The sequence below is a fragment of the Calypte anna genome, chromosome 7, assembly GCF_003957555.1.
Source record: "Calypte anna isolate BGI_N300 chromosome 7, bCalAnn1_v1.p, whole genome shotgun sequence".
Classification (NCBI taxonomy): Eukaryota; Metazoa; Chordata; class Aves; order Apodiformes; family Trochilidae; genus Calypte; species Calypte anna.
Window position 1 is genome coordinate 3736757 of NC_044253.1, and position 21236 is coordinate 3757992.

General features: G+C 38.4%; 1 protein-coding gene across 1 annotated transcript in view; it reads left to right on the forward strand.

Moving 5' to 3' along the window:
• Window positions 1-21236, forward strand: part of GTDC1 (glycosyltransferase like domain containing 1) — a 181702-nt gene that overhangs the window by 6412 nt on the left and 154054 nt on the right. Inside the window, exons 2-3 of the mRNA XM_030454512.1 lie at window positions 3104-3222; window positions 19687-19869. The gene's annotated coding sequence lies outside the window, so the exon portion shown is untranslated. The remainder of the gene's footprint in view (window positions 1-3103; window positions 3223-19686; window positions 19870-21236) is intronic.

Sequence of the window (21236 nt, forward strand, 5' to 3'; positions counted from 1 at the left end):
CTCTTGTTGTCAGACCTCAGCTTATCCTGCTCTGAGCCATCCTTCATGACCAGAGGACACTGCTGGAGCAGAAAGCCACTTTGTGTGCTTTTCTTGTGGAATCTGTTTCATGATTAAACTTGTGTAAGTCACAACCCCCAACATGCAACTGCAGTTTCATGGTAGCTGTGACATTATTTTACTCCTCATGCTGTGAATTTCATTCGATAGTAAAATGAATATGATATTGGCATCTTAAGTTGGTTGTCAGTGGAGAATAGGGAAGCTACACTTTGAGCATCTGTATGCAATCTTAGCGACAAGTAGGACCCTCTGGAAAGCTGTTACTGTTGGGGCAGAACTAATCATTCCATGTGAAATTATATAAGGAGAATTAGCTCTGACTCTACCTCATTTCCTTTCATACCGCTGTGAAAATACGCACAGACACATCAAACCTCCCCCCCCTTATTTCTCTTAACTACTTTATTAAATACTCCGTTTTATTAAGGCTTATTTATTGTAGGTGCTAGAAACAAAAATACCTGTGTTCCTAGGTACTAATGGGATGTTTGTTTTTTCCCAATTGGACACTTTTGTTTTCCTTCTCGGGACTGGATTCCTGGGCTTGGTTGCCATTGCTTTCTCTGTACTTTGACTTTATTTCCCTGGTGGACCATTCAGAGTACTTCATATTTAAGGTAGCATGCTTGATGTGATAGAAAATTGTCAATCACAGGCTGCCTTGGCTATTTAGAAAAAAAAGAGTTGTCAAAAGCCTGCTTGGAGCTCTAAGGAGCAGTCAAGTCACCTGCTGATTTGCCTGGCAGGAGCCTAAACTCATACAGCCTTTAGGTTTAGAAAAGAAAATGCAGCTCTCTGGAGGTCATCCACTTTGTGTTAAGGCCCTGTACTGTATGTGTGAGCATCTAGCATTCATTGTAAAGCCAGACATATATGTATAGATGGTTTCTGACATGTTCATCTTACCAAGTCTTAAAAACAATCGGGGAAGATCTGTGTAACCCTTCCATAACCTAATCCGTTGTTTAACTATCCCTAGAGGTAGCATATTTTTCCTAATACTATTCTAGTTTTTTTTTTCCTAACCCGTTAAGCTTCTTGTCTTTTTTTCCCTGCTGTGGATATTGCAGTAGTGGGACGTGAACATCATTTTTGTAACTGCTGTTAACTTATTTTGAAGCCTGTGCCCTCTTTCTCTGCTCATCTTTTTTTCTGTACTCAGCAAGCCTGTTTCCCTTTAATTTTCCTGATTGCTGCTTCTGAGCTTTTTGCAGTTTTCTGCATCTGTGTTCCCAGACCTGAACATAATGTACAAACTTAGTATCAGTGAGGAATAGAATAAATCTCACCATCTTTTGCTTATGATGCTCCTGCAGATAGAAATTTGAATTAATTTTTCAATTTTTGCATTCAATTCAGTGTTCACTTAGTCCTGTGTTTTTCAGTTCTAACTCAACACTTGCTTCCCTTCCCACCTAACTACAACATTTTGCAACTTGTTCATCATCCAGGTAATAAAACATTAGATAATCCTGCACTGAAAATGCTGTCTGCTTTATGATGTGAAGCCTGAGAGAAGGAAGCTTACTACAAAGTCCTGCAAACCTGTTCCATGGTGCAGACCTGACCTTTGGAGATGGAGTTGCAGAATATCTGGGTTGTGCTCTGCCCCTTCACTGTCTTTGAGGCCCCTTTGCTGGTCTTGGTTTTGTCTGTCTTGTACTGTGAAGCCTGAACTGGGCAAATTCAGTTGGACATCTTCTTGCTATAGGTGTTTAGGGAGGGAATCTTGAGTGAGTTGAAAAAACCCAAGCAAAAGTGGAGAATGTTTACATGGATGTGCACACCTGAGGTGGTGGTGGTTCAGTTTCTTGGAGTGATGTGTAGAAATCACCTGGAATTAATTGGTTTAATATGCATGTGCATGCTGCTGTGTCTGAGGACCTTGAGATACATCCATACATGAGTGGTCATTCTTCATGGCTGCTAGATCAACACTTGAAATATTTGATCAAACATTTCAATATTTGAATTGTTATTTTGGAGTCATGTAGATGAGGAAGGATGGAAAGAAAAGGAAGAAAGGGCATCTCTACTTCAAAACCTTCTCTTTTATGCCATTTACTTGGATCATAACCTGCAGGTGGTTTGTGTTAAAGTTTTAGTATACCTAATGAGATCAGAAACATCTTACCCTCTGCACTGGTGTTTCCAAAAACCCTGACTGAGATGCTGCTATGGAGTCAGAAAGTAGCAAGGACCAGGGCTTCCAGTTCAGGCAGATGTGACTGCAACATCTGTGCCCAGGAAAGCTGCAGTCTCATCTGCCTTCAAGATTTATGGGACTCCAGTAGCAGAAGGGGTGCAGATAAGGCATGTCCTATGAGGTTTTGAAATCTTTCTGCTTAGACTGTAAAGCTTTACCTTACGAGACCTACTGGAAGTACATCTCCTATAATGCAGTCAAACTGGTATAATTATTATTTAATACTTTTTCCCAGACTCTTCAGTGGTAACTCTTCTCATATAACCAATAATATTAAGAAGGGTTGAACCAGTTGATCCCTGAATTCCCTTCCAAACTGACATTCTGTGATTATCTCTGGGGCTGTTACTTGGGAGGAAGAGTTTCTACGGTTGCCTTTGTGTATTGGCTGAGTACATGGCCTTAGCATGTAACTGTGTGTAGTAATTGCTGACTCAAAAGCTGTGATGGGACCCAAAGAATAGTTTATAGAGGGTCTTTCACCTTTTTTTTCATATATTAAATGCTGGTGTTAAACCTTGGGACCTCTAACTTGGGGTCTTCATTAGTACACAATCTAGAACAGCAAGAAGAAACACCCCAAATCCTTGCCTTGTTGAAAAATCAGTCTTTGCCCTTGGTTAACTCTCAATGGTGTTATCTGTGTGGCCTAAAATTCTGCATATTCCTCTGATTTGAGAGCTCTACTCTTATTCTGGGCACCTGCATTCTGATGTCAGGACTCTCCTGCTTTTGGCAGAGCTCCCCGTGTGCTGTACTTCACCTCTGCTGTTTGAATCCTGCTCTCCAAGGATGTGTCAGGTGAGACATTCTTGCTTTTCTTTCCCCTTTCAGGAGAGCTCCTCTGGCCTGTTGTGCAGCCTGTGGGAAAGGGCAAGCTGGTGACCTTCCTCTGCTCCAGTTATAACCTTTTTTAAAGGACTTCTTAACACCCTGCATGGCAAACAAAACAGGTATGCTCTGTGGGAGTGCAACAGGACACACATAATTCAGAAATAAGTTCACCAATAAGTTCTGCAGAAGAAACAGCCTGTAAGTAATACACTAGAAGAGAAACTGGATGAAACATGAAGACAGCTTCCAAATGAGAAAAGCAGGTGGTTTGCATTATTTCCTTCATGCTTAGTTTTTTATGCTGGTGGTGTTGTAACAATACATGAGGAATGATTATACTTTTCTCTCAGTGATGTTTAAAATCTGATTACCTGAATATTTATGTTGCTTGGTACTTAGAAGGGTTTTATTCTTCACTGGATTGTATAGAATTTTGTAACTGAAACAGTGTATTTCATTGCAGACTGTCCTAAACTAATTTCTTAATTGTGTGACTGTATTATGTATTACAGTTAAGAAAGTGAACTTTGAAATTGTAGTTGTTAAATTCTCTTCAAGGTGGGAACTCTGTTCTGTTTTCTAGCATTAACTATGCCAGTTTGAAATTCTCAGTTTCATTTAAAGGTAGAGCTTTTTATTTCTATGTAGTTGTTGAAATAAGTTACCAGTACAAGGAAACATTCTACTAATAAACGAGGGATGGCTGGAGTTGGCTCTGCTGAGACAATTTAATTCATCCATCATCAGGGATGATGTTTCTTAGCAACACAAAGTTGTTTCACCCGGGGCACTTTCATGAACTTTCACATTTTTCTTCTTGGTAGTGTTTTATATGACCTGAAGTTTGTCCATCTGTCCTGAAGCTCCCAGTGCTTTTTCCATTGCCTCCAATGATCAAATAATCTGATGTGTATATATATATATATATTTCAGCTTAATAATACACAGAGATGACTAGAGAACCATTTCACATGTCAGAGTTTCCAAAGGGTTCTGGGAAATTATTTGTTGGTCTGTATAACAAAGCTAAAAGTTATTGAAAATGTGTTATAGTTTCATAATAAAACAGAAATGAAAAATATTGGCTTGGGAGCTAACTAAATGCTTTCTGATAGCCGTGGCCTCAAGGGGAATACTTGGATCATTTGTAATAAAGGGATAGCTTTGATATCTTTTGGTGAATTGACTAGTACTCTGTTTAGATCATAATTTATGAAAAAGTGGCTTGATTCACAATGTTGCATTATCAAATTGTTTGCCTTAATATATGGCCAGGGTTTTCAGTGTTCGTTCTTTTTTTTCAGTGTTTACTGTTTTAATGCACTCTCTGAAATCAGAAGAAGCTGTTGAAACATTAAGACTCTCCCTTGATTTCCTTCTTTAAGTATTTTTTAACACATGTGAAGCTGCTTTGGTTAGCATGGTTATAGCCCAGCATTGCTGGGGAGATTTGGCTAGCTTTAGAAACCCCTTCAGATATATAACAACCTGAGAGCAAACACCTTCCAAGTGCAATGTATTATATTGCTTTGAGAAATAATACAAATTTTGGAAATTTTTGGTAAACTGCTCTGAAAACTTCTGTAATTCTGTTATTTGAATAGTGATGAAGTCTCTGCTTATAGCTTGCTTTGAGAGGAAAAGTTTTAATGGTTAAAGGATGAAAGCTTCCTTATCAGCAGTGTGTAGTGATAAGTGTTTGAAAAATGTTGTGATTAGTTAACTGTTACTCAGCTTGTTTAACAAATAAGGTATACAGAAACCATTTTAACTACTGGCAAAGCAAATTACAGAAATTCTGGTTTGAGTCTTCCTTGTAGTTAAAAATTAAAATCCTGTGCAAGAGCTCATGTTAGTTTTATTTTACTGAGTTTTCATATGTGTGTGTAAAGCCTTTGTAAAAATAGATACATGCAGAAAAAATGAATTGAAAGAATTAGTGAGATGCTGCTACATAAAGGTTTTATTGATGGCATTTTAGACAAGTGGTGTTAATGCACCAGGGAGTATTTCGGGAGTTCTGAGATTTGTCACTTAAGTCCACACTTGCTTTGTCATTTAACTGGGTCCTTTTCTGTAAAGATGACATCTCACAGGTGAACTCCCTGGTAATTCCTGTGTGGTTTCCAGCTAACTGGCTCTGGGTTTCTAAATGGTGTTTCTAGTTCTGGGTCACTTAATTGCACACCCAAAAGTGGACATCTTGTTTTAGATCTTCTTTGTTGCAGTGTAGGTGTTTCATATCCTGGTATTAGCATCCAGCATCTCTAAGATCTCCAGGTGTGCCCTGCAGTCCTTTGAAGAATCACCTAAGTTGGAAGCTTCTTCTGTTATCCCACAGCTATAGTATTTGAAGAAAAAAAGAAAGAAAACCTTAGCAAAGGACCTTGCTAGCTACAGGGGCTTTAGCCTTTTAAGTATCAAGTCTTTGAAAACAGCATCAAGTAACTTAGGTTTGTTCCTTACCTGAAAGTTTGAACTCTGGCATCTTGCAGAAAGGTCAGGGCTCTGTCTGCTCCCTCTCCTGCAGGACTTTGTTGCATGTGGTTACAGACTATCTGTATTTTCACTTCTACCTTAACATCTTGGGATCATCTGGGAAGTTCCAGAATCATTTGTAGACTCTTTGCCCTTTCAGGTGCTGTGTAGAAGATTCATTGCTTGTGGGAAGAGGCAGAGTTTACAGTTGTGATAGTTCCTCTAGGTTGTTGCACAGTCAGATGTCGGGGACATTTGTTAAAGGCTTGTGTTTTCACTGCAATAAAGTTATGTATTGTAATGTTATAGGCCTGTATTTACATCTCAGCATATGGTAGTTTTTTTCTGTAATGCTGTCTGTGTAAAGACTGACTTCAAGTCTGGTAATGTATCTTTTGGAAAGTCAAATTTGAAAGATTTTTTTGGATATTGCAATCTCTTCATAATTGAAACTTTATTTTTCCAACTGCAAAGCCAAAGTTTACAGAATTTTCAAAGAATGCCACAAGCCATGCATGACCTGTTTAGTAGGAAACCAAACTTGCCAAAAACTGCCCAGAAATCAGTAGTTTTACATTCCTGTTTCTAACTTGTCTGGTGTCTTGACCCTTAAAGGTAAACAAATGTTTAGCACACATTGGCAATATCCAGTCCCAGGTCAAAAAACAGTTTAATTTTGGGGAAGGCTCGTTTGGGGTAGAGAAATTAAGAATTCTTAAGTGTTCACAAGCAAAATACAGCTCTGTGGTCTGAAGTACTGGGAGTGATACTGGTGGAGATGCATGAATCTGAGATGGAGAAGAGGAGAGAGGGCTTCTAATAACTTGCCCTTAGTTGGACACATTTTTTATATAGCAGAATGATTACTTAGGATAGAGAGAGGTGACAACAAAACATCATTTAAGTGCTGTGGCAAAGACAAAATTTATTACAAAATGTTACTTTTAAACCACAGTCTCACCAGCAGGATTAAAGCAGCCTCTGTGGTCCTTCTCTCCTGCTCTCTTTTTCAGCAGTTGGCTTCTGCCCACAGCCTGGGCATCTTCTCTTGGTTGTGTACAAAGATGTGAAGAATTGATGACAATTACTACTTTTGAAGGTAATAAAAGGTCTGCAATAAGTCTGATCGATGGATAGGGATAACTTGTAAGGAGAAATACTCAGCAGTGTCAGAACTGTTGTAAATTTTCAAAAACTCCTTTTCATCTTCATCCATCCATGGTTTGAATAAAGAACATTCACTCTATGGCCTGCAGCACAATACAAGTTGTTCTTTGCTAGCTTTTGGTTAAAGTGATGAGCATATTATTTGGATTTCAGGAAAGACAATTTGAAAATGTGCTATATTTAGGATTTAGTCTTGAAGTTACAAGAATAGCTGGTGGTTTTTGCTGTTGTTGCATCTTTTAATGTTCATGTGCAAACAATGACGTGATCTGAGTTGTCACTGGGAACATTCAGTTTTTCATGGAAAGTATTTTTGGGCAGCTCTTATTTGGAAGAACATGGGATGGGATATAAAAACTAGTCTAACAAATTACCATTTATGTTAAAAGGTCAGAAATTATAATTGTTTGGTGCTATTTCTGCAGTTAGTTTCTGCAAAAATGGAAGAAGTGAGTGCAATCCAGTAAGGCTGGAGCATCTCTCCAGGTCGTAGTTTGGCTTTGGGGTTCTCATCATTTAACATAGCTGTCTCTTTTCAGAGACTCAGGAACTAAATTATTTTACTTTAATTAAGGTCTGGACACATTTATGAATGAGAAATCAGCTGACTTGCTGTATTCAAAGCCTGTTATGTGTAGTGTCTGCATGTAACTCACTATGTCAGAGCTTGCACAAAAGCAAATGGATATGGTTCCATGCAGTCTGCAACTAGTACACAAAGCTCTTTTGTGTTGTCAATAAAAATAATAAATTTTCTACATCATAAAGCCTAGTTCTCAGTCAACAAGTAATATATGAAAGTGTTATGGAATCTTTAATTGCTTTTTTTTTTAAAAAAAAAAAAAAAAAAGTCTTCAATTTGAATATGTATCTCTCTCTCCTTGACTTATTGGCAGGTCATTCTGCTGAGTAGGCTTGGGGGGTTATAGATGTGGGAGAGGTTGAATCCCAAATGTTAGTGAAGTTGTTTTGACACAGTAGTGTACTGCACTATTGAGGAGGAGGAGGACCTGCTTCTGATGAAGTCCTTCCCTTTTGCCTCCATAGGATGGAATAACAACCTGTCTGACATGAGTTACAGTGCTTCAGGCCTTAACTGGTAGTCTCTGAGATCAGAAATGTTACTGGGTCCTTAAATCCCAGTCTTCTGAAAGATGTGGAGAGAAAACAACTTTCACATCTTACTGTCACCAGATTTTAAGATAAATTTCAGACTCGTAGCAGTTGTCCTCTACTGCTTACTGATAATGTGGTTTTCTTCTTGCCCTCCTGGTTGTAGCTGTCTGTGTCCCAAACACTGCCTTTCACACAAGGTCAGAAGTCCAAATTTTTGTTTTCATTTTGCTGGTCTGAGCCTTAAATCCCCCAAGCTTTTAATACCCCAGTAACCACTTTTCCACATTTGCTTTTATGAAACTTGATTACAGTTTTTCATAACCTCTGCTTTCATCAGTTAACCATCTTCAACCAGAGAAGCCAAGCTTTGGTTCATTGATATCTTTGTATTAGCAAAATGTGAGGACACTTATTTCCATGTTAATGTGTTTTCCAAACTCTGGAAGTTTCCTGTATTTTCTTGACAACTTTTTTTTATTTGTATTTTTTAATAACTGGGATACTTGTGTCCCTATCCCCAAATACCTTTCTCTAGAAACTCCTCATATTCTCCTTTATTTGGAGATTTGGCAGGTATTATGCCCTATTCAAAAGAAGCAATTTTATTCTTAAGAGAGTTTTAAAATGTAAAAACAAAATGTTGATCTGTTTGCCACAGATCCTTGCACTTCAAGGGGAGGATAAAGTATCTTCAGGTCACTCAGGATTTGAATTAAAAATAATATGTGTTGGTAACTTTTTGAAGCTGTATGTAAACTTCTGAAGTCTGTTTCAGTTTTTTGGGTGTTGTTTTTTTTGTTTTTTTTTTTTTTTTTTAATATTCTTTTCAGGGGCTCTTCAGACTAGGGGATTTATAAGGCTTGCTTTTACAGGACCTAGCAGTGCAGCATCAGGTATCATAATGTGACTTGACTGTTCTGACTCAACACAATTGTAACCCACACCTCTTCTGCTTCCCATAAATACCATATATTTAACTGTCAGTATTGCTCTTTTGGAATGAGGACTGACAAGTTACATTAGTCCTTTTCTGTATGTGAGGTATGTTTGAAGGAAGGGTGATGTGGTAGGCTGTTGCCTTGCTCGGTGTGGACCAAACCCCAGAGTAAACAGTGATTTGGAGCATTGCATGGGAACTGCACAGGCTTAGATGCTACCATGTGAGTTTTTGGTCTAGATTTTACATTCCAGGAGAGAATTAACTGTTTTGAGGAGAAGACTGTCTCTCTCTCTATGGGACAGCAAGCATAACTGTGGCTTGTGGTAGAAAAAATAACTAACACTTAGCAGTTAGGTAGCTGGCACTCTGCACCTACGTTTTCCCGTCAGTATTGTGTGGCTGGTGGTTGTTTTTGCATTCAGAGGAGGCTACAGTGAAGCTTGTTTGAATTGCAGTTTGTCTCATGAGCATGGAACTTTTGAGAATAAAAGCCATGCCTTACCATTGGGTGGCTTTTTTTTTTTTTCTGATAAGCAATTATACGTTAGTTTCAGAAATAAGCTGTTGGTGCTGTGTGTGTATACACAATATATATGTGTATGTATGGCACAGAGCATCCTGAAAGAAGTAGGATGGAATCCCAGTTATACAAACAAAAAGCAAGAATTTAAGTAGTTTGGGATTCAGTGCTAATGATCTGTATTTCATATGAAAGGTTGACCTTTGCAGGGCCTTTTCTTCTGAAGTAAAGAATAGTCTGATCTGTTTCTCCCACAGCTGGAAGGGCAGGGAAAAATTTGGTTGATCTTATTTTTTTCAGCAAGACTATCAGAGGGAATGATAGGGCCAGTTGCTGAGATTGCAAAGGATTGTGCAGCCCCAGGCATCTTTAGCTGTGCAAAGACTTGATTCCGTTTAATGGGGAAAAAAAAAAAAAAAGTGCCTCAGTTTAGACCAAACACTGATTCAGGTCAGGAAAAATGTGATCCTTTCTATTGATTTAAAAAGGATATGCAAAACTTTGGTTCTGTGGTTCATATAAATCAAAGCAAATAGGCATGAGATTACACATTTATCATCATCATGACTATTGCTTGAACTGCTTGGCATGTGCAACCTGGTAAGCATTGCCAGTATTGTATTTAACTGTAAAGACAATATTAAAGCATTGTAGTAGTGAATTTTATTTCATTTATTGTGGTAGCTTAAAGCTTTACAACTTGAAGACTTTTGAGTCAGAAAGCTCAGTGATCAAGAACATGCAGAGTTTGTATAGAGAATCTGTGGGGTGTTTCACATTTGGTGATGTAGTTAATGAGATATAAAGCATACTTTTTTTCTGCAATAGGAGTCTACATAAAATTCTTTATTAAAAACCTGTTTATAACGTTAATATATATATGTGTGTGTGTGTATATATATATATGTATATATATATGCTTTCTTGTGGATGTTCTTGTCCACAAAAACTCTGCCCAATGAACTGTAACTTTGGTTTAAGCCAGTTTTTGTGTTTGTTTCCAGCCTCTTACTTGTTCTGTAGTATATGGAGTAAAAAGAAGTAAATGTGACCACTCTGGAGGGTTTGGTTAATCTCATGTTCAGAGAAATGGTGTACAGTTTGAGTCCTGGGACCTGGAGCTGGGACTTAAGAGGTTGGATCATTATCTTTAAGCATTTAAAACAACTTTAAGATCCACTGAAAGGTGGATTGGTCAGTCTTCAGAACTGAAAGATCTAGAGAAAGAAATCAAAGAACTCTAGATGATTTGAGGTATGGTCAAGGATTGACTGATGTTGGAATACACAGACAAATAGATCTCATTTCATTTTACCAGCCTTTTATGTGTAAGTAGTACTAGCAAGGCCTGGTAAGTGTGGAATAAGCTGCTTTTTCTTTCCATTTCTGTTCTAAATTAGACCAGTCACTAGTTTTGTTATCAGATTCTCCTGCATCTTGTACAGCCATTCCTGCTGCTTGCTGTCTTCTGCTCTCCCTGCTTTTGCATGACTGTGGGCTCTGGATCTGTGCTTGATTTAAAGTCAATAAAAATCTCTATCAGAGCTTCTGTTAGTGTTGAAAGTCTATAATCACTTATGGTATTTTCTTGGCACACGAGCTGAAGAAAGCTGATCCTAGATGTGACTGTGTTTTTTGAGGGCAAAAAATCCACATATTTTCATTGTTAGTGGAAACTGTAGATGAGAACCTCAAAGAGGAACACCGAGGGGCATCCTTGGTAGGTTGTCCACAGCATATTTGGTTAAGAAAAACAGTTTAAGGAATGTGACATGCAGTTCTTGATGCAGAAAAAGGCTTCAGTATGCCTAATACATTGGAAAACATTTGTTCAAGAGCTTGTCTTTCTTGTGCAGAATTTGCCCCTGTAGTATTATTAAGGTCAGTACCCACATAGGTTATCTCATATATAGTGAATGTGATGCCTGAGGTCAGCTTTGGCTTGTAAATGCAAGTTTAAGGAGTATTTTGTCTGGTCCTGTTAAAAAGCATCTATACAAGTTGTTTAGAAACTAACTCATGCTCTCTCTGGACTTGTCTTCAGTTCTTGTTTAAAAAACAGCAGTGGTAAATTAAAGATTGTGTCTTGCCTAACAGAATTTGTGGAAATAATCCATGTGCCTATACATGAATTCATTGACTGATTCTCTCTTAAGTGAATTGATATTAATGTTGAGGTAAATGTTCACTGTTCTGGATGTTTAGGCAGATTTTTCTATTCTTTACCAATCCTTGGTGTGAAAAAATGTTTGGTTTTTTTTCTTTTTTAAGAAGTCTTTTTTTTTTTTTAAGAATAGTGACTAAGCTGTATTTTTAACTGAGGGGTAGTAAGAGTGAATCTGTGTTTCAGGGAGGAATTACCAAAATGCTGTCTCACTAAAATCAAATAAACTTTGCTTCTGGATGAAGTGGGCAAATCCACGTGTACTTGTAGTTCTTTCACCATCTTGGCTTGAATCTTTACTACTGGAAAGGTCTTTGCACTTCATCATGGGTTGGCAGGATTGGGTGTCAGCAGCCCTCTTCTTCTGTATTATTTCTTGGTAGCTTTTTCATTAACCCTTCAGAACTGCTTAATGGAGTCAGAATAAAAATACTGCATTTTCAGAAAATCTTCTGGTGTGCTGTGTTTGCTCTCTGTGTTCCCTTAACCAATTAACAGATTTTGGTTCTAGTCACTTCTCAGGTTAGATCTTGGGTGATACCTGGATGGATCGTGTGCTCTGATAATTAGGTGTGAAAGGGTTGCAGAAATGCACAACTGGTGCTGTGCTGAGCCAAGTGGGGTTTGGCCTGGCTTTGGTTTAGCTTGTGAAATGGATGTGAGTGCAGGGCAGTCTGGCAAGGCAAATAGCTGATCTGCTGTCCTGGGTCTTAAACTCTAGGAAATGGCTCAGATGTTGTTTTTTCTACCTGTACTTTTGCATCCTTTTTGTTGCTTGGGTTGTCCCTCATCAGGGCCATCCTGTTCCTGCTGCTCTAGGTGATGAAGAGGTGACTTGGTCTCTTTTCCCCTGCTGCTGTTGCAGTGCAGCTTTGCAATGCTAAGCCTGGTTTGTTGGCTATTAACTGCTGCAGATTTTGCGAGTGTAAGACTCTTTTTAGGTGCAGTTTGTGAGGAGGTAGCTGTCTAAAGGGCTGGTTGGAAGTTTGTGTGGAGATAGACGCCCAAAAGGAACATCACATGGAGGTGAGCACTACAGCTACCAGTGATCTCCTATGGCTTCTGCCCACCCCATCACCCAGGTTAATGGCACAGCACTGACATCAGGAAGAAGGAGAAAGGAAGCAGGTTATTTGCAGGGCCACTTCTCACCTTTAACATTTATTTAAACTATTTAACTCTTGGTGGCTCCTGCTTTCAATTTATGCATTCAGCTCATTTATACAATCAACTGTAATTTTCTTGATGTCTTAATCTCCCCTCACACCTTGATTACTTTTTATGTATCTCTTGAAAGGGTTTTTTTAATGCCTAAACTTCTAAAATTATGTGTTGGTAGTTATGACCCACAGGCTTCAAACACCAAGTTTTGCTTATAAATAGGATCAGGGAGAATTTCAACCAGAATTGGTTAATAACGACCTTTAAGGATTCTGTCTAAAAGTTGAAGCTTACAGTTTGTGATACTAGTGATTTTTTTTTTTATGTGTCATATTATTTGAAGATTAGATTTATTATAGGTATGTTATGATAGGCAGCATTGCCATTCAGAATGGCTGTTCCCTGGAAGTGAATGCCTGCTGAAGGTGTTCAGTATGACCTGTGGTGCAACTGAGCTGGGTGTAATTAATGGTTTATTGAGAGTAATCAGCTTATCTAGGATGTGAAGAAGGGAAAACAACCTGAAAGGAGGTTGTAACCAGGTGGGCGTTGGTCTCTTTTCCCAGACGACTTTCAACAAGACCAAGGCATGGTCTTAAGTTGTGCCAGGGGAAGTTCAGGTTAGATATTAGAATTTCTTTATGGAGAGGGTGATCAGACATTGGAATGGGCTGCCCAGGGAAGTAGTAGATTCTCCATCCCTGGAGATATTTAAAAAGAGGCTGGATGTGGCACTCAGTGCCATGATCTAGCAACCGCAAGGGTGGTTCAAGGGTTGGACTCGATGATCTCTGAGGTCCCTTCCAACCCAGCCAATTCTATGATTCTATGAAAAGGAGAGCAAGTAATCAGAAGTAAAGGTGCAGCTGCCTCCACTCTTTTCATAATGAATCCTTAACACCTGAAAACCCAATCTTGGCAGATGCCAAGGATAGAAACCTGGGGCTCTTGTCATCTCCACTTAGTTAAGAGACTTCCCCAAAGTTCTTTTTCTCACTCTGCAATAATTTCCTTGAATGTATCTTGGCATTTGTAGATTCAGCAACCTGTAAGTTGTGCTCAAGCTGTGAGTTTTACAGGGTTTCTAATGCTCTGTTTGAGGCTGAGGTTGCTGATATTTTTTTCTTTAAATTTTACGAGCATTTCATATAATGATGTTCTTGTCATGCATTTGGCCGTGAATCAGCAAAGCATTTATGTGCATCCTTTAATTGAAGTGTGGAGTTGTCTTGCTGTGCAAATGTTGAAGTCAGTGAGACTATTAATTAAAATTAAGTATCTGCATAAGTGCTTTTTCTAAAAATAAGTTGCTTCATAACAGCTTTGGGCCATATTGGAGGGGAGGGGTTTTGTGTTTTTCAAACTTTGGGAATAGGTGCATAATTCTGAATTGTGTGATGAGAAAATGTAGCTGTGTGCCAGAGGGCAGAATGTTCATGGGATTCAGTCTCTACTTTCTGCCTTGTAAAATGTCACCTAAACTGCTATTTAATTTATTTTTCTTTTTTTAAGTAGAGACTAAAACTATTACAGTTTTCATATAGCACAGAGAGTGGTGTCCAGGAAAACCTTCAGGGAAAGTTCCTGCTTAAGCTGCCCCAGAGGTGGAAGCACACAGGTTATCCTCACAGGAAACAGTTCATCCTTTTGCTTACTTGGTATTTCTTCCATCCAGTAAAACCTTGCATGGTTTAGTTAAAGTCAGTGCTTCTCAGTGTGAGACTTCTTAGCTGGTTGTGGTACGTGTCATTTGTGTCTTCTATCTGTATTCAAAGGCATTATAAGCATTTCAAGGGAATTCTCTGGTTTTCTTCCCCTCAACATATTAGACAATTGACTGTACACATTTACTGTACCATTTACTTTACAAAATTATCTGGTTTATTAATTCTCACGGCACCTTGGTGAAATAATGTACTTTTAATCTCCTAAGCCTGGCTCTTTACCAAACTGACTTTATCATGCTAGCCTGTTGCCTTTTTTCAGATGTATTTCAAAAAGAGGCTGCTTTTTACAAGCCCCAGTATTCCCCACCTGCTGCAAACCAATAAATTAATAGAGGAGGGAGGAAATCACTGGAAACATAGAAAAGAGGAATGTGTATCAAGCTGCTTGTACTGTCAGAATTCCGATTGCATCTGTCGTGTTTCTTCTTGCAGTGCTGATTTTTCTTAAGATCTTTCAGTCATGTCTTTTTTTTATAGGTCTTGTCTGCAAAGCACTGACCAGATTCTTATGCAGGAAATAAGAGATGTTCCTTCACGTGATACGAGCTGGGAAGAAGCATCCTTTGCCTGAGGTCATACAGATATTTGAAGTGAGATGCAGAATTAAAGCGCAGGTGTTTTCTGACCACAAGATGATACTTCTGAGGTGCTTCAGCAGGATGTGTGTTGATATCCCCAAGCTGCTCTTTTCTTTTTTTTTTTTTTTTTTTTTTTTTTTAACTGCTGCTGTTCTTAGTCTTTATCGTGATCATTTCCCATTTATTCTTTTATTAATGGTGGAAACTGAGAATCATGAATGCATGTGAAAACAGTTCAAATTCTTTCTCAAAGTCATGTTTGTTTTTCAAAACGGGGCTCAGAAGGTTCCTATTTTAAGTCATTAATTAATACTGCTGCAGGAATTGCTTTTATTTAGGTGCTGAAAGTTTGGGTAAAGCCTTGTCACATGAACACAAAGCAAAATTTACATTGTTTGGGGGAAAAACCACCAAAGTTGCTATTTTTTTTTCCAGGAGCGCATCAGTCGCTCTTTATTGCATTTTAAATTTGATTTCATTGTAGTGTGGTGAGCTTTTCAATAAACATAGTGGTTTCATTTATATAACACCAGACTTATTGTTAATGCCCCGTTTCATACTGTGCATTACGTATGTAATATTGGGTCCTCTGGGATCCTGTATCACAAAATTTGCATAGTTATAGTGCTGGTGACATCGTATCTCATACAAAGAACCTGGGGACCTGATACAATATCAGTAAAACTGTCTCATAGGTATGATTCAAACAGTTTTATTAGCAACATATGGGGTATGAAGGAGCCACAGAGGGTAGTTTTGAGTGTAAGGGTGCTGGCCTATCTTTTTCAGCCTGTAATTATATCAGTCCTCTTCTATGGCATTATTTGTTGCTGCTCTGGGATTCCTGAAAAATAACTACTAATATGGTGACACAAAGTATCAGAATAAATTATAATTGTTGACTTTACAACAAGAAATTCATTGGCGAAAAGGCTTACTATCCTAAGCTTGGGTGTAATTTCTGGTTCAGCTTCACAGCTCAGCCACATATACAAAATAATGTATTTTTCAGTCTTAGAGCTTTCTGGCAACCTCATCCTGTTGTGTTGGGTGCTTCTGTGTTGTGGCAGGTAGGAGGAAGAAACTTCTTTTAGCATCAGTGTAGATATTGCTCTTAAATTAAGAGAATGTGTTTTGTTTACTTGATGTAGGATATTAAACTCTTGTTCCCCAAATGGAACACATTGTAATGAGTCATCTTCAAATGAAGATTTCACCATTCAAATGTTTTAACATTAAAACGTAGCAAAAACATGGCTGGAAGATTGTAGTAGTCTTCTGTTTGGTTTTATCTTTTAAAATCCTGATTTATTAAAAATAATTTCTACTTGTGAAAAATGTCAGAAGTTTGGAGATCTAATTTTTCTGCATTCTGATAATTGGTTACTGAAAGTCATATGTGTACTTGGCTATAGGAGAAAAATACTGTATGGCTACTTCCCTGATAACTTAAAAAATTGTTTGTTTTTAAAACCAATGAGCTGAGCAGTGTCTCTGCAGAGCAGCTTGTGTAGGGATTAGGAGAGTTACGTTGGTTTAACTCAGCATTGCTTCTGCATTCTTTTATTCCACGTTAAGGTTCAGCACAGAAAAACTAGATTGTGAAGAACAGAAGTAGTGGAGATGAGCAGGAGATAAGTGAGGATGGGTATAGCACTCTGCAGTGCTGGAAATTCTGCTGTTTCACTGCTGTGGAAGCATCTTTTCATCCACTTTTCTCCATCCCATTTCCAATGGTTCTGTGTAGATCTGTACTACACTTGTTGAGATGTCATCTGTAAGTAAATCCTGGGGATTGTTCATGTCTTGCTTTCAGGTAGGACAAAACCTGCCTGAACCATTCCTGACTTAAATGTACATTTAAAAAATGAGGTTCTGTCAACTTTGTGCAGATTGTAATTCAGAATTTAATTGCTAAGCTTCTTTCTTGGGGTTCAAACTCTCAATCAAAAAGTGACACCTAAGCTGAAGAAATATTAAAATTCTGGTATTCACTGGCAACACCTCCCAGAGCTTAGGGTTACCTGCTGAGGTTTTCAAGTGTGTACTCTGGAATCAATGACAAGACTCAAGCATTCCGGATTGAAGATGGGTTCCTGCCTGTTTCAGATGTTCTATCATTCTTTCAGCAAATTACTGGTACTGATTTCTGCAGTGCAGTTCTCTATCTTGTGATATTCCTGCATTGTACTGCTATAACCTAGATCATATTTCCTCTTCTTTTTCTAAAATGTGTGAAAAAGCTCCACTGAAGTCAGGATGCACTCCTTGGCAAAGGGGAAAATTAAAATTGGTTGGATGTGAGGTTTGTGGGTATTTGTTTTTTTGTTTTTTTTTTTTCTTCTGAGTCTTTAACCCCCAGTCCTTTAGCTTTGTAAAAGTAGATTGCTTAATCACTTATATTAATATGGTATGGAAGAAAGGATTACTTGTCTGTAATTCTTGTTGCTCCTTTTTCTTCTCTTTTGGAGTAAATTTTGGTTTTGGTAGCACTTCCTGTCTGTGGGAGCTTTTCCAGCTTCCAAAGGCTTGCAGAGATAATCATGGGTGATTCAGGATCTATTTCAACCAGTTCCCTTGGTATTCAATAATTAAAGACCCCAGACTTTGCCAGTTTGATTTTACATTTTGGTAAATATCCTTCATTTTATTTCTGCCCTATCTGTTTGGAATTGGAAACTCTGACACATACACTGCTGTTGAGAATCTGAAGTTATTCCATGAAGACTGAAGTAAAAAAGCATTAAAGCTTCCATCCTGAGGAATAAGTAGAAACATGTAATCTAAGTTGCAGTCCAGAAGTGGAGAGTTATCAACTGTTAGGTGCATAAACATCACAATCTTCAAATCTCTCTATCTAATGCAGCTGCTGCTCCTCTGGCTCAACCATCTACAGGGTGAAATGGTCATGTTCAGTGCATCCCATGCAGTCAGCTCTGTCTTTTAGACATCATTAAGAATAAACTTTTACTGTTTTAATGTCTGTTTTTTTGTCTTTTTAATGTAGTTTTGCTATTTGAACACTTTATTATAGTGTTTTCTCCTTTCCCATATCACTTTTGTTTGGAATAGAAAGCTAACACCCACTTTGCTAAAGATGGTAAGGGAGTGATTTCTGAAATTAAGTATTAAATAAAAAAAAATTATATAAACAGATCTGGATATCTCATCAGAGGGACTTGAGAACTGTCTCAGGAGCCTCTATTACCACTCATGTTAATTGTTGCCTATCTTGTAAATGTGTTTATTTCAAAGTACTGGAAGCCTTCCAAAAAGTTTCTATATTTAAAAGTGTAAAAAGGATGTCACAGTGGATTTAGCCCAGGACAAAATAAAGGTTAACTTGGACTTCCATCATTAAAAGCTTAAAAGCTAAAAAAAAAAAAAAAAAAATAATGCTGGTTACTATGGTTTTGTGATAGAGAAGGCTTTGGGAGACAAAGCTGATGTGTTTTTTTTTTAATAGGATTCTGTGTCTGGCCTATATTGCCATATTAAGCTAATTTCTTTTAAAGCATTAAATCATTGCCTCACAATATTTTGGTATAAAAACTTGGATTATATGTAGCTGGGACACAGAAAAGATTAAAAATGTCCCATTGCTTAAAGTGTAACTTTTAATGAAATGAGAAAGCCCTGCATATAGTGGGTCTCAAATGTGTTCATGTCCCAGTTACACTTAATCAGTAATTTTGTTGGTGATTTAATTTTTGCTGCTTTATTTCTCAGCTGATGCAAAGAATGCTGGGGAAGATATATCTACTGTTAGTCATGTAGTTCAGTCATGAAAATACAGTAAAAGTGTACAGAAATCTTTGGGAAACCTCATTTTGAGAGTATGGACATGATAGGAGGAGAGGCAGAGGGAGCTGGGCCACTTTAGCCTTGAGATGAGTAGGCTCAGGGGCACAGACAGAAATACAGTAAATTCTCTTTAGAGACAGGAATTTTTTCCACAGTGAGTGTTCAGACATTGGAAGAAGTTGTCCCGACAGGTTGTGTATTCTCCATCTGTGGAGATACTCAGAACTCTCTGGTCCTGGGGAACCTGCTCTGGTTGACCCTGGTTTGATCAGAAGATTTGGACTTGTAAGATCTCTGGAGATCCCCTCCAACTTCCAACCATCTGCTGTTCCTGGGACAGAGAGGAGGGTTTGGTTATAATGGAGCACAAAAGGACAAGTGCAGTCTTGCATATACAGAAGAGACCACGAAGTAGATTATAGATAAAGACCTTGATAGTGACTTTCAGAGCATTGTGAGTCTGCTGGTAGTGTATTTTCTTGAATCTTGGTGGGATGGGGTATTTCTCTCATGTTTAGAATGGTAATGATGACATCTACTCTAGAGAGGACCTTTGGTGACAGGTCAGGTTGATAGGGACTTGAGGGAGAGGAGACAAGGCTCATTTGGCTCCTCCTCTATAGGTTTTGATTAAGTAACCAAACTTACCCACTTGTGAGGATCTGTGGGCACAGGTGACTGAACTCTCCTGTCTGCTATGTTTGGCTCAACTGTAGTCTTTTCCTTTTTGCAGACATTACTGGAAAAAAATAATGAGAATAAATACTGGTATTAAGCAGGTACTTAGGAGAAATATTTGTGTGAGGTGTAGTTGGGTAGTAGTTGGTTTAAGCTTCTTAACCTAAACCAGTTAGAAGGTTACACCAGATTAGCTCATACCCTTTTTTCTTTTCTTGTTCCCCCTCTCTTAAACTCTGCTCAAATTTAGGAATGCTATCAGCTGGGAAAGTTGCACTTTTATCATCTCTCCATTGGGTCAAAGTGGATAGAACAGCTGGAAAAGAGTGCTGCTCACCTCTGAGATCCACAGACAGGATTCCCAAACTGTTTTGTTGAAGACATCTGAAGCAGCAGAGCCCAGTTATCTTACTGCTCCCAGCTTTGGATGCAGGTAATAATACTTATGATAAATATCAAGTGTTTCTTAGATGAAAAAGTGAAAGTGTTGTTCCCTGTTTTATAAGGAGAAAACACAAGAGACAGGAGTTGGGTAGCTTGTGGCCAATAATTCAATCTAGAGCTGGAGTCCTGAGCTCCCTGCTTTTGGAATAAGTTGCCTCTCCCTGTGGGTCACCACATCCATACAGTGTTGTCAGGTCCAGAGCACATTAATTAGTTCAGCTTCATCCTACACTTTGTAGGATAACACTCTTAATTGTTTGTGATCATTCTATTATGTCTCAGAAGATCATTGATGGGTCAAGTTAAACTACTTTGATAACTTTTCATGTGATGTATGTTTGAGCAGTGGATAGCAGTAAGGACTTAAGTCTGTGTGCAGTCTGGGGGCTGCCTTTCTACATCTGTCTTGTGTGGTCTTACTTTCCCCATAGAGAAGAAAATTGTTAATTACCTTCTGTGCCCAGCTCCATGGGTGCAGAGTTCTTGATGTCCTACTAATGCTTTTTACTGTACCTACCCCTAAAATGATGACAGAATTCACACTGGGCTTCTAATATGTGGTAAGTCTGAGAAACGTACAGATTTTGGAAATCAAAGGAGTTTTTCCTTTAAGGCCAAATTAGCAACATGCTTCCTGCCTTCTTCTTTTCCTCCTTTTCAATAAAAATCTGGGTTTACATGGTTGCGAAGGGGGTGGGAAATGCTAGGATCATGAATGAGAGATGTCTGGTAACCATTGTGCTGTATTTGTCATTGAAATAGCCCAGTTTCATATGGCTTTACAAGAGGGAGAAATGAGTGGGCTCTACAGAAGAAAAAAAGGCAGAAATATTTGTCTAGATGCATATTTCCTATTTATCACCCCACTTTCCCCCCCAAAAAATAAAATGTGTAGAATTCCACTGTTCAAGCTAATGGTAGTCGACAGTGAATTGGGACTGTATTTTATGCTTTTTGTAGGGAAAATTAGTTTTTCTCACACTGGGAATAAATAAATTTGGTTGTATCTTCAAGGGTAAAAGACATCTGTGTGGTAAAACCAAAATGAAAACCTGGTCACTTGTGCAATTTTGCATGCAGTGGACATCTCTATCAGTTTTTTAGGGGATGGGCTCCCCCTTCTCAGTCTCTCTAACACATTTAAAGCAGCTGGTATTGCCTCTTTTTAGGAAGGTTTTGTGTTTCTGTGCACATAAAACTGCTCTAAACCTGTTCTGTTTCGGGGAACCAGTGTGACTTAGTGTGTGCCACTGCCCTTCCTTCTTTCTCCTTTCTTTTCCAGTAACTTCTGAACTCATCAAGCAGCTTGTACAAAGTTTGACAGAGGAGTAACAGGCTTAAAGGTTTTAGGCTGCT